The sequence below is a fragment of the Canis lupus genome, chromosome 7, assembly GCF_048164855.1.
Source record: "Canis lupus baileyi chromosome 7, mCanLup2.hap1, whole genome shotgun sequence".
Lineage (NCBI taxonomy): Eukaryota > Metazoa > Chordata > Mammalia > Carnivora > Canidae > Canis > Canis lupus.
Window position 1 is genome coordinate 66,440,264 of NC_132844.1, and position 13,095 is coordinate 66,453,358.

A 13,095-nucleotide genomic window follows, 5' to 3' on the forward strand; every position below is an offset into this window, starting at 1 on the left:
GAAAAAGAAAGAAAAAGAAAAAGAAAAAAAAGAAGGCGCCTGGTGGGGCTCAGTGGTTGAGCATCTGCCTTTGGCTCAGGGCATGATCCCGGGGTCCTGGGATCGAGTCCCGCATCGGGCTCCTGCAGGGAGTCTCCTTCTCCCTCTGCCTGTGTCTCTGCCTCTCCCTCTGTGACTTTCATTAATAAATAAATAAAATCTTAGAAAGAAAGAAAAGGAAGAAAGAAGAGAGAAAAGCCAGCCGGGGATCCTGGGCGCGGCCGGCGCGTCGCGGGCCCGCAGCTCCCAGCTGCCCGAGGCCAGGCCTGCTCAGGCGGGGGCCACCCCGGCTCGCGCTCCAGCGGGAATCCTTCCCGGCGCATTCCTCCCGCCGCGGCCGCTGCAGCCCGACCCCCCCCCCCCCCGGGGGGCCGCCCTCTCCTCGGGTAGCCGCCACCCGCCCGGCCGCACATCTGGACCTCGTTAGGGGCCGCCGCACCAAAGCCGGCACATCTGGCCGCCCGCAGGCGAGGCTCGCGGCGGGGCAGCGGAGGGGAAGGGGCACGTCAGGACAGGGCCGCCCGGCGCGCTCCCGGGCATCTGGAAGCCCCGGGCGGTGCCCCGCCAGCCAGGCCGGCCCGGGCCTCCGCCAGCCGCCAGAGGGGTGCCCTCCCTGGCCGCGGGGACCCCCAGAGCAGAGGCGGGGCCTCCGGGCCCCCTGCGCGGTGGGCTCGCGCGCGCGCCCAGGGAGGCCTGCCGGGTGGGGAGCAGAGGGGAGCGCGCGGCCCGCTGCCGGAGGAGGGATGCGCAGGAGCGCTCCGGGGCCGAGCCTTGGGGGGCGGGTTGGGAGGCAGGGTCTTCCACGTTAGGACGGAGAAAAATTCCCGTTTGAAAAGAGCAAAGAAGGAGACGCAATGAGGCCTGTTGGAAACTGCGTCCCCACTGCCTTTTCCTTGCGCTGGGACAGGACCAGGTCCCTGGCTCTACCCTGAGGTGCCATCATTTGTCCTCTTTGGCCTGCTAATCTTTTTTTTTTTTTTTAAGATTTTATTTTATTTATTCATGAAAGTCACAGAGAGAGAGAAGAGAGGCAGAGACACAGGCAGAGGGAGAAGCAGGCTCCATGCAGGGAGCCCAATGTGGGACTCGATCCCAGGACCCCGGGATCACGCCCTGAACCCAAGGCAGCCGCTCAATCACTGAGCCACCCAGCCTGTTAATGTAAGGCTTTAGCAGCCCTGCCGCTTCTTGCCCTGAGACAGCAGCAGATGCTTTCCAGATCTTTTCCAAAGTAAGGCCAAGATAAAACAGCCAGTCAGTGAAAGGGAAAGCCCATCAGCTCAGCCCCTGTGCCTCCTCCCCTTTCTCCGGGCCTTAGAGAAAGTTCTGGCTCCCACCTGGATGGTCCCTGTTATCACTGGGACGTCTGGGTTCCCCTGCCTCTGCTCCTCATCTCCCCACCTCCTCTCCACCCACCGGCCCCTCCCCATCACAGTAAGTGGCTTACCAGTGGTCCACCCACACTAGTGTCCTTGGGAAAACTCTCAGGGAGATCTAATGGTGCCGGTTGTTCACGCAGAAGCCAAGGAGTACAGCAGGAACCTCAGAGGCTTCTAACCGAGCAGACAGGGCTCCAAATCCCACTGCTTAGCCCCCTGAACACGGGTTTCCTCATCTATGAGGACAATATCTCTTAGAGAACTCTTTTCAGCTCTGCAATAGAAATACAATAGTAGGGACACCTGGGTGGCTCAGCGGTTTGGTGCCTGCCTTCCGCCCAGGGCGCGATCCTGGGGTCCCGGGATCGGGTCCCACATCGGGCTCCCTGCATGGAGCCTGCTTCTCCCTCTGCCTGTGTCTCTGCCTCCCTCCCTCTCTGTGTCTCTCACAAATAAATTAAAAAAAAAAAATCTTAAAAAAAAAAGAAATACAATAATATTGGGGCACCTGGGTGGCTCAGTCGGTTAAGCATCTGCCTTTGGCTCAGGTCATGGTCTCAGGGTCCTGGGATCGAGCCCCATGTTGGCAGGCTCCCTGCTCATTGAGGAATCTGCTTCTCCTTCTGCCCTTCCACCTATGTTTCCCTACCCTGTTCATGCTTTCTCCTCTCTCTTTCAAATAAATAAATAAAAATTTTTAAAAGAAATACAATAATATTATATATTTCTCCAAGAGTAATTACATATTTAATTGGGGGAGTATTTTACACTTTTTATTTTGGAATCATTTTAGATTTGTCGAAAAGTTGCCAAGATTGTACAGAGTTTCAGTAAACCCTTCACCCAGCTTCTCCTAAGTTTAACATCTTGCATAACCAAAGGTACAATTGCCAAAACTAAGAAATTAACATTGGCACAATACTATCAATTAAACAACAAACTTTATTCAGATTTTGCTGTTTTTTTCCAAAACATATGTAATTTAAAATGCTCTACTAGACACATTTTTTTTTTAAAGGTAAGCTCTACACCCAAAGTGGGGCTTCAACTCATGAGCGCAAGATCAAGAGTCTGGCTCTACCGACTGAGCCAGCCATGTGCCCCAACTGGCCACATTTTAAGAGTAAAATGAAAACAGGTAAAATGAATTTAATATCTTTTATTTACCCAATATACCCCAATATTGTCATATAAGCATTCTTCAATATAAAAAATATTATTGAGGCATTCAACAAAATTTTTATATTCAATTTTTGAAATCTGTGGATTTTACATCCACTAGCACATCTCAATTTGGACACTATATTTTCATTGGAAATATTTGATCTAGGGGTGCCTGGTGGCTCAGTCAGCTGAGCGTCAGGCTCTTGTTTCAGCTCAGTTCAGGATCTTAGGGTTGTGAGATTGAGCACCACATCAGGCTCTGTGCTCAGTGGGGAGTCCGCTTGGGGTTCTCTCTCCTTCTGTCCCTTCCCCCTACTCTTTCTCTCTCAAATTATTAATCTTAAAAAAAAAAGGAAATATTTGGGGCACCTGGGTGGCTCAGCAGTTGAGTGTCTGCCTTTGGCTCAGGTTGTGATCCTGGGCTCCTAGGATCTAGTCCCACATCAGACTCCCCAGAGGGAGCCTGCTTCTCCCTCTGCCTATGTCTCTGCCTCTCTCTGTGTGTCTCTCACAAATAAATAAATAAAATCTTTAAAAAAATATTTTCCTGAGGGCACCTGGTAGCTCAATCAGTTAAGCATCCTACTCTTTATCTCAGCTCAGGTCTTGATCTCAGGGTCGTGAGTTCAAGCCCCGTGTTGGGTTCCATGCTAGGCGTGGAGCCTACTTTAAAAATGTAGTTCTTCTGTTGCTCTAGCCACTTTTCAAGTGCTCAGTAGCCATGTATGGCTAGTGGCTATGATATCAGCTCAGATTTAAAGGATTAAATGCGGTACTGAGTGAAGAACAGTGCCTAGCACATAGTGTGCATGCATTAAGTGGCAATTATTATTAAAGCCTAGAGTTGCTGCTGATAAAATGCAATCTCTAATCATGTTATCAAGACTTTTGTGCCCATTGACTGCCACATGTTATAGAAAGAAGAGAAGGAAGATATTGTTGTGGAAAGAGAAAATGAGGAGGAGGGACTAGACAAGGGGACCCCATGTTCTTTAGCTTCTCCACATGCCGTGCATGTGGGTGGGCCCCTTCACCTTCTCTTGCCTTCAGTGTCCGGGCAGTCATCAGAGCAGGAACTGGTACCTCTGTTCACAGGCGAGACAACCAAGAGTCTGAGAGTTGAAGCAAGGGGGCGGCAAGAACCTTGAGTTCCCATTCAGCCACTGTTTGCCATATTCTCTGATCTAGGGGCTTGTTTTCCTCCCTGGGGCTCAGTTTCCCCAAGTGGGTTAGGGGAAATTGGTTTGGTTACTAGGTCTATCAGAACATTTTAGAATTATTCAAATCAGGGTCATTTGGCCGGCCCTCACTTCTCAGAAACGTCTGCGATGCTGATTTGGAAATAAGCAAAATAGATAAGAGAGAAAGAGGACTTACTTTTTAATTCACATGTAGTTTGTAATATTTGTGTCCACAGGTTGGGACACCCTCTCCCAGTCTCGGGGTGCCTAGGAAACCTAATTAATTATGGAATTATGGAGCGCCGCTTGTGCTAATATAGAATCAGGGCTGAGGGAGTTAGGTGTCTCAGGGGATATTTATAACGAGCTGTGGCAGTCTGGTGAGTCACTGCTCTGCTCTCCAAGAGGACACACCTGCCTCCCAGGAGGGGAGGGTATTGCTCACTGGTCAGGTCCCCTTCCCTGGGGAAGGGCCCGAGACACGCACACACACTGTTGGGGGAACACTCCCCTTTCCCTGGGCTCCCCTGGAACACTGATCAATACAATCCATCCCCTTCCTGCATTTTAGCAGAATTTCCCAACAGCCTCCCACTTCCCAGACTGGGGCGGTGATGTCCGTCATCGATGATGCTACAGACCCACTGTCCCCTGGGAACATCTCACTGCAGAGGGACTCCTTCTGGGAAGGGTTTCTATGGTCAAGCCCAGCTGTGCAGCCAGACTCTTGAGCAGCTTCGATCCAGGGCTAGTTCTTCCGGGATGCAGAGAAACAAAGGCCAGAGAAGGGAACATCAAGCCTCTTCTCTGTGCCAAGTCCTGGGCAGCACACTTGGCATCCCTTAGCTCACTATAGTGTCACAATAAGCTCTGTGACATTTTACACACTTTACAGCCAGAGAAACTGAGACTCAGGGAAAAGCAGCTAGGAGGGAGCACAGAAATAGAAAGTGCTAGAGCCAGGATTCCAGCACAGGCCTGTCTAACTCCAAAGGTCTTATTTTTACAAGATCATCTCAAGCTATCCTACTGAGGTACAAAACACTTTCATATCCATCTCTCTCTCTCTCTCTCCATCTCTCTCTCTCTCTATCTATCTTACATAATCCTCAAAATATTGAGGGCAGGGCCAAATAGAGAAAGAGGAATAACTTCCAAAATGATTTTTTTATGGCAAAAAAAATCATAAATCCAGAAGAAGGAGAAAAATAAAACAGGGGGTAAAAAACACCATAGAACAGATGGAACCAATAGAAAGTACAGAGTAGATATAATCCCAAATACATTTATCTTACATTAAGTATAAATGGACTAATGTTCCCCCAAAAAGATAAAGATCATCAGAATGGAGAGAGAACAAACTGTCTGGGGCTTACAAGAGATACACTCAAAACATCATAAAGATTCAGTAAAGTTGAGGGAACCAAAGTCTGAAGTCCCTGAGGCTGCATGTAGGAGATGATCCCTCTCTTAGATCTCAGCCCTCTGACTTGTCCCTTTCTTTGCCTTGGTGACCATGGTCCTGTGAGCATGTGATTAAATGGCAGACATTCAGGCATCAGCATTAGATGAACAAACCATGTGACTCTGGGCTTTCTTAGGTGATCTGAGCCTCAGTGTCCTCCTCTGAAAAATGGAACAATAATTCATACCTAATAAGGCTGCTGTAAGAGCCAGAGACAACTTATTCTGGCACCGGGCACACAGTGGAACTCTTACTATGTTTATTTTTTGTTTATATTATAATTTTGTGTATCTATGTAATTGATAAGACTCTATGGGCTGTCCCTGACAGTCTGATAGAATATCAAAATCTTTTCTCTGTGTGTTTTTGGTAGGGGCGGAGCATGGTGGGATCTTCCTTCTAGGCTGGGAAATTTGAGTGAGGTCAAGAGGTAATTCCAGGATGCCCTCTTCCTGTTTGTTTGCAAGTCTGACTAATCTGTTGCTCTGTCTTCGATTAGGTCACACTCTTGCTCAGATCCTAACCTTGACAATTTCCTACAGTCCATGTGTCAGGGTCCCTTCTGTCTCCAAAGCACCTGATGGCTTGCTTTCTGCCCTCTCCTCCCCCCTGCAGGCAGACAACTGCTTGGTCTTCCCTGCACCCTGCTTTAAGACTGGCAGGCTCTCTCTACGGTCCCTACCAGGGCCTCCCCTCCTCCTTTATCATCCAGGTTCACACTCCCTTTTCTGCAGTTCTGAAATCTGAAAGCTTTAAAAACCATACTTAAAAAAAATAAGCCTGATATAAACTGATTTGGCTGCAAATCTGGTCTGCCTGCCATGAGGTTATTTAAAGTCTTTATTATGTCTCTTACTGCTCATACATTTCACCACAGCAACTTTGCTGTGTTTAATTGAGGGTGCTGCCCCGGACCCTGCTGGGGTGTTATGTAGCGTCAGCATACGCACCACGTGACCCTTCTGAAATCTGGAAAGCTCTGAAAACCCACACGTGCCTGAACCCAGGGCTTCAGATGGAGGGCTATGAATAATGACAGCCTGAGTGCCACCCCCTCCCGCCCCCCGCCCCCGCCGTGTGGGTGCTTTAGGTACTTACCACTCATCCTGGTCACAACCTTAAAGTGAGCAGTTGCCCTCCATTTCACAAATGAAGATACTGAGGTCCAAGGTTACAGAGCAGCCAAAGTGGCCAGACCAAGTCCTTCGGAGTGCCCAGCCTCCCCCACTTTCTCCTTATCTAGTTCCTCTTCTTTCCCGGGGAGTGCCCCGCCCCCACCCCCATCGCTCCCTCTTCTCTGTCCTTTGGATGCTTCTGGGACTTCTGTATACAATAGTGCCAAATTTTGTTTGTTCACTTGGCAGTATTCATCGAGAGCTTCTCACACCCTCATGTGCACACAAAATCTTAAGATGCTGGTTGGTTCTGGTTCTGATTTAACAGGTCTGGGTGTGGTATTGTGCATTTCTCACAAGCTCCCAGTTGCTGTTGGACCCCACTTTGAGGAGTAAGGGGCTAGGGGACAGGTGAGGATACAGAGCTGAGTAAGACTCCATCCCTGCTCTCATTGCGTTCATGTACGAGAGCTCTATATGAACCCGATAGGGACATCAGATGGGTGGATACTATTATTATCCTCATTTGACAGATGAGGAAATGAGCACAGAAGGGTTAAGTAATTTGTCCAAGGTTACACAGCTTAGGAGGGACAGAGCCAGGCTTTGAACCTGGTGAATCTGGCTCCAGACTTCACGCTGTTAACTACTACACATGACACACGTTGGAGAGATGGACCCTCTCAGTGCACGGTGATGAGTCAATCATTGAGGGCAGGACTGGCAATGCCAGAGCTCCGAGCGAGGACTGGGTTCCTTCTTGGCACATGGTGAACTTTCAGGGTAACTGGGACTCTTCCCTTTAAAAAATATTTTTAAAAGATTTTATTTTTCAGCAATCTCTTTTTTTTTTTTTTCAGCAATCTCTATACCCAATGTGGGGCTTGAACTCACAACCCTGAGACCAAGAGTCATGTGCTTCACTGACTGAGCCAGCCAGGCACCCTCAAACCATTCTCTTTAGAAGCTCTTTCTGGGGCACCTGCATGGCTCAGTTGGTGAAGCATCTGTCTTATACTCAAGTCATGATCTCAGGGTCCTGGGATCAAGCCCTGCATCAGGCTCCCTGCTCAGCAGGGAATCTTCTTCTCCCTCTCCCTCTGTCTGCAGCTTCCTCTGCTTGCACTTTCTCTCTCTGTCAAATAAATAAAATCTTAAAAAAAAAAGGCTCTTACTGAAATGGATTGTGCATCTTCCTGCTGTCATAATTTAACCTTGTCTCGAATAACTAAAGGCCATGATTATGATTACTGATGTGACTATTCTAAAACCTCCATTCTCAAACCATTAGCTTTTAGTTTCTCATTGCTGTTCCTACGCTTGTTTCCAATAAACTTGGGCGGAGAATCCAAGTGACCAGTCTTGTTAGAATTCTGTGTAAAGTAAGGGTATATAGGCCTGGAGTGAGACATAAGCAGTTATTTTGGGTTTTTTAAAAGGCAAACATGCTTTAGCTTTTGTGCATGGAATTTTATGAGATTCCGTTTGGTTACTGATTTACATATTTTTGCTTATTTCCTGGTTCCTAGATGTGTTTTTTTTTTAATATTTATTTATTCATGAGAGATACAGAGAGAGAGGTAGAGACATAGGCAGAGGGAGAAGCAGGCTCCACGCCGGGAGCCCGATGCGGGACTTGATCCCAGGACTCCAGGATCATGTCCTGAGCCCAAGGCAGACGCTCAACCACTGAGCCACCCAAGCGTCCCTCCTAGATGTGTTTTTGAGAGTCAAGGGGACTGGATAAGCATCCTGTATATCTGATTTTCAAATTGGAATGTAATCAGACTCCCAGGGGAATTTTTCAAAGCTGCCTGGAGGCCCATTTTGTACTCTCAGGTGACTGTGGACTCTATGTTTTGAAAAATTGCGTTTGGAACCATTGGCACTTATCAAGCACTTAGTGTATCCTCCGTGCACTGGGCACTATGGATGAGAAAACCTGTGAGCCCAGTCCTCATGCCATACAACATCGAGATGAGTAGACACGTTGAAACATGTGAAGTCAACTGAGGCTTGTTCACTTTCCAGCAGAGAGGGATAGTGACAGTGGTACAGCAGCATCTGAGGACGTGGGTGGGGAGGGGAGGAGATGCCCCTTGATGTGGTGTGAACGGCTTGATTGTGGAGTCAGCAAACCTGGCTGTGAGCTGCCAGCAGGTTCGTATCCCCTCTGAAGGTCAGTGTCCACATCTGTGAAATGGGGATAAGCTGCTCTGGCTCCCAGGGTGGTTGTGACGACAGGATGTCTGGGAAGGCACCATGCCAAGGGTGTGCAGTGAGACGCTTGCAGGCTGCAGAGAACTCAGACCCGCTGTGCTCGCTTCCAGGAGGAGGCTGCACGGTGAAGCTGTGCGGGAAGGTAGGAAGCCCAGACCGCGGGCTCCTCACACAGAGTAGCCCTCTGGAGCCCGGGGTGCTCCTTCTGGAGTCCTTGGATGCTCATACCCAGTATGGTGATGGCCTCCCTCCACCTCATGTCTTCTGCTGCCTCCTGGCTCCCACCCCCTGGCTCCTGTCCCCCGCCCTCTCCTGGAGTCGCCCTCAGCTCCTGCCCACCTACTGGTCCTCTGGTTTGCGAGCAGCCCCGCGAGGGCCCGCGTGGAAGCCACCGTGCAGGTGCAGTCCGGGAGGGCTCCCCGGGCCTGTGAACCTGCTCGGCGCCAGCCAGACGCGGCCGGGGTGTGGGCGCCGCGCTGTGGGGCTGCGCGCTGTCCTCGGGGACCCGAGCCTTTGTAGAAGGAGGCCAGCGCGAAGGCATTCAGCCGGCCGGCGACCGGCGACCGGCAACCGGCGGGGCCAGCCCAGGGGCGCTGCGCGTCGAGCGATCTGGGGGAGGCTGTGATGCCCTCGGCCTCCGCGTGCTGCAGGGTTGGGGGCGGGGGTGACACTCTTCGTCTGCCCCAGACGCTGGCTTTGCCGCGTGTGCTCCCTGAGCCCGTGACTGAGACCTGCTCGCACTTCTCCGCGAGGACGTTCACTGCAGCACTGGCCATAGTAAAGTTCCAACCAGCTTGTAGGTCCGGCGTGGGAGGACGAGCGACCTGAACCGTGTTTGGGTACATTTATGTGACAGCACGCACGTATACAGCGAGAGTTGTAGGATCAAAGAATATTTAATGGCATGAAAAAATAGTTATTTTGTTAAAAAGGTTTTTTAAAAATTTATTTATTCATGAGAGACACCCAGAGAGAGGTAGAGACACAGGCCGAGGGAGAAGCAGGCTCCCTGCAGGGAGCCCGATGTGGGCCCAGGACCAAGACCGAGGCCAAAGGCAGCCGCTCAACCACTGGGTCATCCAGGTGCCCTAAAATATATTTTTTTAAATGCCAATTTGGTCTTATTTGTATGTGTGTATGCAAATGTGTTTGTGTCCATCTATCTATATATACATAATCTACGTAGAAAAAAACTAAATTGTTATAGGAAAAATGTTAGTAGTGCTTATTTTTGGAGTGATATGGCACATTCTGTTTTGTTTTCTTAGTTATGCTCTTCTCTTTTTTCTACATTTTCCACAACAAATGTGTTATTTTATAATCAGGAAAAGAAAACTATCATTTAAAAAAAAACAAAACCCTAAACTGTGTCTTCAAAGGGGAAGAAAAAACTTACAATGCATTGTCTATTCCACACTTTTAAAAGATTCATAGTTTCCCTGAGGGAGTTGTATTTTCAAGGAAAATGCAGTTTTCCATTAAAGTTACAATATTCTGATGGTGGAATTTCCAGTGTCAGTGACCTAAAAGGTGTTTGGAGGACAGCAAAGCCTCCTGGTTGCCTTGAAGTCAAATCCCAGAGGCCTCCTCTTCTGGATTTCCTCCCAGGGAAGTTGTAAGGGTGGCTGGAGGTCAGGGAGGTAGAGGCATCCAGAGTGGACAGAGCCAGGACACTTCCTAGGCAGGGCACCTTGTGACCAACATTAGAATAAAATGGACGTTTATGTCATCATTGACAACAGTGACCGTGTCTTTGCTTCCCTTCCTGGGAAAATCCCTCTCTCCAAAGGGAAGAGAAGAGGAGAGAGAGGGAGCCTCAACAAAGTCTATCAAGCTGCCACCACTGATGACCTCAGGTATGTGGGGGAGGGGACAGTAGGAGGAAGAAGAGGGCATTTTTGAGGGGGGAGGGGCAGAGGGAGAGAAAGAATCTCAAGCAGACTCCCCACTGAGCTCAGAGACCTCCACCGGGGCTTGATCTCACCACCCTGAGATCATGACTTGAGCCGATACCAAGAGTCAGACACTCAACCGACTGCCCCACCCAGGTGCCTTGAGGGCATTTGCTTTTTAACTTTTGTCCTTTATAACAGTTTTAAAAAAAATTAAAAAATAAAAAAAATAAAAAGAGCATTGCAGGTAATTTTTATTTTGTTCATATGTGGTGGGTTTTTTTGGTAGTCCCCCAATTTTTTTTTTTTAATCATGAACACAAGATACTTTTGTAAGGGTGGGGGGAAATTGTCATAATGAAAGGACCAAACAGATGTGGTTGGCCACAGGGAGGCCATCCTGCTGCCCCCACCTGCAGGCTGCTGACTGCCCTCACTGGAGGGCTGGAATCCTTGGGCTGGCAGCTGCTCACACTTGGCAAGAGGGTGCAAAATAGAGCAGAGAACAAGCAGTGTTGGTCCTCTGCTCCCTCCAGCCCCTCTGAGCAAATATCTGACCTCTGGGTGGTAGGCCCGGTAGTCTCCTATCAATATGATAGCCTTAGCTACCTCCCCAGGCTTGACCTCCTTTGTGCCTCCCTGCCCCGTGCCAGCTGCCTGGCCTCCCTGCTTAGCTGGACTCTGGCCTGACCCCTTCTGACCGGCCCTTTCCTGGGGCTGGGAATGCCCCGGCCTTTCACTCACTGGCACATGGTACTTGGCTGAGCACTGATGTTACAACTGCAATCTCAAGAAAGGCACATCCAGCCTTCACATGGGCCGTCCAGAGTTTATTTGGCCTTGGAAGTCAAGGCCCACTCTGGCTTAGCAGGTGAGGTAGCACAAGATAAACAGAGAACCCCGAGTGAGATGGGGTGCCTGGCCCTAACTTTACGAGGCCGCCTGCAAAAGCATCATGGATTTGGAGGTCCTAAGACACCTGTCAAGTCATTGCCTCCCATAATTGCAATCCCAGCTGTGGGACCTCGAACATGCCCCTCTGAGCTGTGCTTCCCTCCTCTGTAAAAAAGAGATGATAAGGATCTCTTTAACCCCAGATACTGTCAGGAGCAAAGAGGTTAACGTTTGTGAAAATGCTTTGTGAGCTAAAGGGCTTACATCGTATTTTCTATGACGACCCATTCTGGCACTTTGAGAAGTTTAAAAAACTCAGCTATTTCTCAAGTGTTTGTTACCCACTAACTGTGCGTGCCCAGTACTTGACTCACTCCCCCTAACCGGTCAAGAAACAGGAGAAGATCCATGCTGCTTGTCAACAAGGCACTTCTTATCAACTTGGGGAAATGGAATACTCACGTTAAAGGTCTGTTTTCTTTCAGTGACTGGCAGCTTGAATCCGTGGTAGTGAGCATGGGGCAGCGGAACCTCAATTTGGAGGTAGACAAACCTGAGTAAATGGGGCTCTTTGCCTCAGTAAATTCCAAGAGACTGTGGATAAGTCTGTTTCTTTCACTGGGCCACAACTTTCCAGGTGATGAAAAAGAAATAGCAATGCCTGCCACATGAAGTCGTGGTGAGGACTAAAATAATGCATAGAAAAGTGCCTAGCGGGGTCAGTATTATAAATATCTGCAGAGTGAGGAAATTAACAAGGTTCCCCTTGCTTTTAATTTATTTTTATAAACATTACTTATTTTTAAAGATTTATTTATTTATTTGAGGGAGACAGAGTGTGTTCAGGGTGGGGGGAAGGGCAGAGGGGGAGAGAGAGACAGAGACAGAGAGAGAGAGAGAAGCTCAAGCAGAATCCCTGCTGAGTGCAGAGCCCAACCCGGGGCTCAATCTCACGACCTTGAGACCACAACCTGAGTGGAAGCCAATAGTCAGGTGCTCAACGGACTGAGCCACCCAGGCAACCCTAACTTATTTTTATTTAGGGTAAAAATAAATATGTATTTAGCATCTTCACAATTTTTAAGTATCCAGTTCAGGAGTGTTAAGTATATTCACATTATTGTGCAATAAATCTCTAGAACTTTTTTATCTTGCAAAACTGAAACTCTATGTCCATTAAACAACGATTCCCCATTTCCCCTCCTCCCCCCAGCCCCTGCTAACCACCATTCTACTTTCTGTTTCTCTGAACATGACCACTTTAGATCCCTTCTGTAAGCAGAATCATGTAATATTTGTCTCTTCATGTCTGGCTTATTTCACTTAGCATAATGTCCTCAAGGTTGTAGCAGGTGACAGGATTTCCTTCCTTTGGAGGGCTAGGTAATATTCCATTGTATGGATGGACCACCTTTGGTTTATCCATTCATCCTTTTTTTTTTTTTTTTAATTTTTTTTTTTTTATTTATTTGTGATAGTCACACACACAGAGAGAGAGAGAGGCAGAGACACAGGCAGAGGGAGAAGCAGGCTCCATGGACCGGGAGCCCGATGTGGGATTCGATCCTGGGTCTCCAGGATTGCGCCCTGGGCCAAAGGCAGGCGCCAAACCGCTGCGCCACCCAGGGATCCCATATCCATTCATCCTTGATGGACGTTTGGGTTACCTCAAACTCTTGGTGGAACTGTGGATAACACTGCAATGAACATGGGTATGCAAATATCTCTTTGAGACCCTGCTTTCAA

The 13,095-nt window shown here is 48.8% G+C and overlaps 1 long non-coding RNA gene across 1 annotated transcript; it reads left to right on the forward strand.

Annotated features, from left to right (window-relative positions):
* Window positions 1-4,677: 4,677 nt before the first annotated feature.
* On the forward strand, window positions 4,678-12,018 carry LOC140636351 (uncharacterized). The gene is made up of 3 exons (XR_012033619.1): window positions 4,678-4,797; window positions 10,353-10,419; window positions 11,835-12,018. It is a non-coding gene; the product is annotated as an uncharacterized lncRNA (long non-coding RNA).
* Window positions 12,019-13,095: the final 1,077 nt, after the last annotated feature.